General features: G+C 32.0%; 1 protein-coding gene across 3 annotated transcripts in view; it reads left to right on the plus strand.

The window, feature by feature from the left end:
• Nucleotides 1-4551, plus strand: part of LOC106682782 (receptor-type guanylate cyclase Gyc76C) — a 166370-nt gene that overhangs the window by 138987 nt on the left and 22832 nt on the right. For 2 of the 3 annotated variants that reach the window (XM_014423830.2, XM_014423831.2), the window contains one exon: nucleotides 3275-3351. The gene's annotated coding sequence lies outside the window, so the exon portion shown is untranslated. Of the gene's footprint in view, nucleotides 1-2712; nucleotides 2838-3274; nucleotides 3352-4551 lie in introns of those variants that run through there. The other variant, XM_014423832.2, reaches the window with a different exon arrangement.

Below are 4551 nucleotides of genomic sequence, written 5' to 3' on the forward strand. Positions count from 1 at the left end.
GTACCAAAACTAGATCATTAATATTTTAAATTGTATATACACGTACCAAAACACACCCAAATTCTTCTGATGTTCATAGCTCTGAATCAGCTATCCGAACAAGTTCAGTGCCAATCTACAACCTTTTTTTTTTTTAAATAGCTAATTCTGTTTTGAATGACTTACAGTTTCAGAATAATTTTTAAATACTAGTCGAAAAAAGGATGTTAGGTTTAGTTAAATGGTTTCCAAAAACTACAAAGCATTTTATTTATCGATTTTCATTCCCCCGTACAGAAATGCTTCCTCGAAATAATTCTTGTTTAGCTTATTTATTTAATTATGAATGCTAGTATTGCTAGTATGCTCAATTATGCTAATTAGCATAACCCTAGTAATGTTTTTAAAAAGCTTTACAATTCATACCTCTGAAACATTTACCGAGCATATTATTGTCAGATGCCATAATGAGTACAATCGATGTGGTGGATGAGCAATTCATATTTTGTCGATTGATAAATCTAAAACTTTCTGATATTATAGGTCTGGTAGAGGGTTGTTCGATGGTGCTAGTGACCAAAATGTTTAGATTGTAGTTGAGGAAAGAAAATATGTGAATCAGGTTTTCAACAGCAGAAGTAATGGTTTCCCAAGCTACATTATGGATCTCTCTTGAATTAATAATAAATATACTTTATCATTGCTTTGAACTACTGTTGTATCACAGACTTTTTCTGCATAAGTCCTGACATATTTTTATGTCTTTCTGATCTCCCTCTGTTTTTTTTTTTCATCATTCCTACTTTCACATTCTCAAAGAAATGTTTCCTGATCGCTCTTCTTTCTGAACTTATTTTTGGTCAATATATCCATCTTCCATCCACTACATATTGTTTATATATTCTTGAGTTTTTTTTTTTTTAATTTAAAGAAAAAAGCAATAACTCAAATACGAATAATAACCTTATTTCATTTATCGAATTCAATTTTACATCTAATTTAATCTTTAAAAGGATTTTGATTTAGAAATAAAAGCGAATAAGAAGAAAAAAATGGAATATCGTTTTTATACTGTTGTAGAGCAGAGATGGCCAAAAATTGACTTTAGTTGAAACTAATAGCTAACATTGTCATGGGCCACCCATAGCTCAATGGTTAAGACACAGTCTTACCAATTTGATGTCTATTGGTGGTGCCAGTTCGAATCCGGCCTCTGGGACGTTGACTTTTTTCATTGAATGGCGGTCCCACTAAATGAAGAACTTTGACCCCCAACCATGGTTAGGCAGTATAGGACTCCAATGGGAGTCTTGGCCGGAAAAAAACAAAAAAAAAAACATTGTCATGGATACGATCCTTATTCGTGAATGATTAATTTTTGCCCAAATTATACTAAATTAGTTTAACTGTTGTCGTATGTCATAACTAACGAAAACCCAAAAGCCACCTGATGATCTGTCAACATTTACTTACGTCAATTCAACGTTGCGTAGTGCATGTCCACCATCTTCACTAATCCCTATTGAGTTCAATAACTCCTAGTAGTAAGTTATGTACCCCTAGAGTAGGTCTTCTCGATGTGGATGGTTCGTGGCCTATCTTAAGATCTTCAGCTACAATTACTAAATATATGAATTGCTTAATGCAATTCACAGGTAGAAGTTAATCATTTTTGTAGGCCTATAATTTGGAAATCTCGCCACACCCACCGTCCTGGCACCTCTGTTTCTCGAAATCGACCTCAGTTTCTTGAAATTATTTACGAAAATTTATCCCCGCCGGGTTACTATATCGAGATTATCCCGCATATACTCAACGGTATATTTATATATATATCGATACGTGGGTTGGAAGTCACTAACCACTTCCCACTCACCTGCACTGAAGCTTTCCTTCAAGGATGAATGTAAAATTCTGCCAATGATGTGAGGTGGCCTTCCAAGTTAATATATTCGCTGCTATATTTAGACTTGGCGGGTCAAAGTATCCGCGCTGTCCGTCTGTTTGTACTGGCTGTATGCAAATGGGTCCACGAGGTCTGTTGGTAGCGGGTCGAGTCGTTCTGGCTTCGTCTGGCTTAAATATGTGAATACTAGAGGATACAACGGGTTTTTCGAACGTTATAGAATATTATTTTCGTGTACATCACTGCAATTTAAAATGTACGATTTGAAAAAGAAAAAATATTTGTGTGCAAGTTATTTTATAATTTCACCACCACTGCATCACAGTTTTACAGGCAATTTGTTTCTACTCCAGTAGTTTAATTTACATTTGTCTTATACTTCAGTAAAACATTTATAGTTCTCATGGAAACAAAAAAACATACATATAAAAAGAAAGACATGATTACTAGTAGAAGCTACTATGATTATAGAGACATAGATCAGAGAACGTAATGAATTGGAGGAATTTAAGTTTCTTCGAACTGAACTTATACATATCTATAGATATAAGATTTTTTTTTTTTTTTTATAAAATAATAAAATGAAAATGTCTTAATTGTTTTTAAGTAATACCAAGGTTTTGTTCAAATTTTTTATTTTTTTTTTGTTAAAGTTATCTGCCTTTGATTTATGAATAAATCCAATGTTAAGGATTGTGTTAATAGTGGATCTTCTTACTACATTTATCTTAAATAGTGCTTTGAATTCGAGCTCAAACCACCTGGCTTAGTATATCATATGATTATGAGACTAAAATAATTTCAGTCTAAAAACGGTTTTTGCAAATTACTTATTTTTAAATTGTTATTTTTTATGTGCCTCATTAAAATATTAAAATTCATTTTGTTTTTTATTAAATTTTAACAGTTTCATGTCCGGTGACACCAATGTATTGTCAAGTGCAAGTGACAAGTTGGTACCATTATCAAGACATACTCTAACAGTCGGTGCATACGTCACTACATAATTTATTTTTTAATATTTCTTGAACTGAGAAGCTATGTTAAAGGCCAGTTTCGGCATTTTCAATTCAGGTTTTGCCCGCCACGTTGGTTTTATAAAAAAAAAAAAAAATAATCATAAAAGGACTGGTTACATAGTAAAGTTAAAATTAGATCTGGGCGGACAATATATTGTTAATAGGTTTGATAAAAAAAAAAAAAACTTAATGTTTTTTTATTTTATATCATTTCTTGCACATTAATCATATTTAGTTGTGGTATTGTCTTTTAATTTATGAATCTTTTTTTTCTCTCTCTCGATTATACAATAAATAAATATATAAAACACAAGATTATTATATTTTGCTTTGTTATTTAGATTTGTTTATTTTTATTTTATTGTTGCAGAAGTGTGGCAGGATGAGGAGAAGCGGTGCCCCTTCCATCATGGGCTCCCACCATCCTTTCAACTTCTTTGTACACAGGTCAGTGACAATAATAATTTCTATTCTATAATTCTACAAAAATATTTATGGAACACCATGATGAAATTAACTCGAGATAATGAAATATATAAAAATAATTGCCTATAGGTTCCTCCCTAAGACTTGGGCGTTCGAAAGACTTTATCTAAATCTATCCTTTTCGGAAAGGTTTGTAAGTAAATATAAATTATTTAGGCCAAAATAAGATATAATGTGTGTTTAAATAAAAATAAACATGTTTATTATTAAAAAAGATTAAATAAATTTATTACTGGTCAAACTATAGATACCCAAAGATGATCATACATCCCAAATCAACATTATTAAAAAAAAATAACCAAATTGAAACAGAACATCTAGGTTCTAAGCAGTTCAGCGTATACTAATTTATGTTATATGATATATACTGATGTATATCTTTATTAACTGATTTATAAAACGGAATACCAGGAACTAACACTTTAATTGAAAATTTCGTGTTTATTCAGGAAGATTTTAGGTCTTTTAAGATCACTCTACAACCCGTAGAAACGCAGCATATCCTTTTTAGTGAATAAATATAGTGAAATGATGGACATGTAGTCTTTATATATTATTTTATTACCAAATCGTGAGACAAGCTAGAGAATTCCGATAAAAGATGAGATCGTGAGCAATAAAACAACAACCAACCACAATCAATCTGCTGGTGGTAGGTTTTGCAATGGAATACCCACTCATAGGATTAAAAAAGTAGATTGTAAACGGATAAAGCAGAAAATTAATAATGAACAAAAATGGGTTTAAATGCATTTAATACAAATCCTTGTATACAAAAAAAAAGTTTGGTTGAAATGTGTGCTCCCACGTCCATAGCCTCCTCTCGTACATTATTGCCAATGTTTTGCTGTTTGTTTCTTCTCGTGAAATAGGTCCATTTAATGCTTATATTTTACTTAATATCTTATTTAACGATCTCAGGACGGAGTACCTATGCTCGCACAACACGCTCTACAGCCAAGCAACTCAAACAGTTTCAGGGTAGTATGCTGAGATGTATTGTAAAACATAATACTTTACAAACAGCGAAAACGGACTACATCCATATGACGCTTGGACTGCCGACAGTGACAGAATTCATCTCACGGAGCCACATAACATTCTTTGATAGCCTACAACACTGCAATAACATTCTTTGATAGCCTACAACACTGCAATAAC

This window comes from Halyomorpha halys, unplaced genomic scaffold, assembly GCF_000696795.3.
Source record: "Halyomorpha halys isolate HHAL.00 unplaced genomic scaffold, Hhal_1.1 Scaffold441.1, whole genome shotgun sequence".
In the NCBI taxonomy this organism is placed as follows: Eukaryota; Metazoa; Arthropoda; class Insecta; order Hemiptera; family Pentatomidae; genus Halyomorpha; species Halyomorpha halys.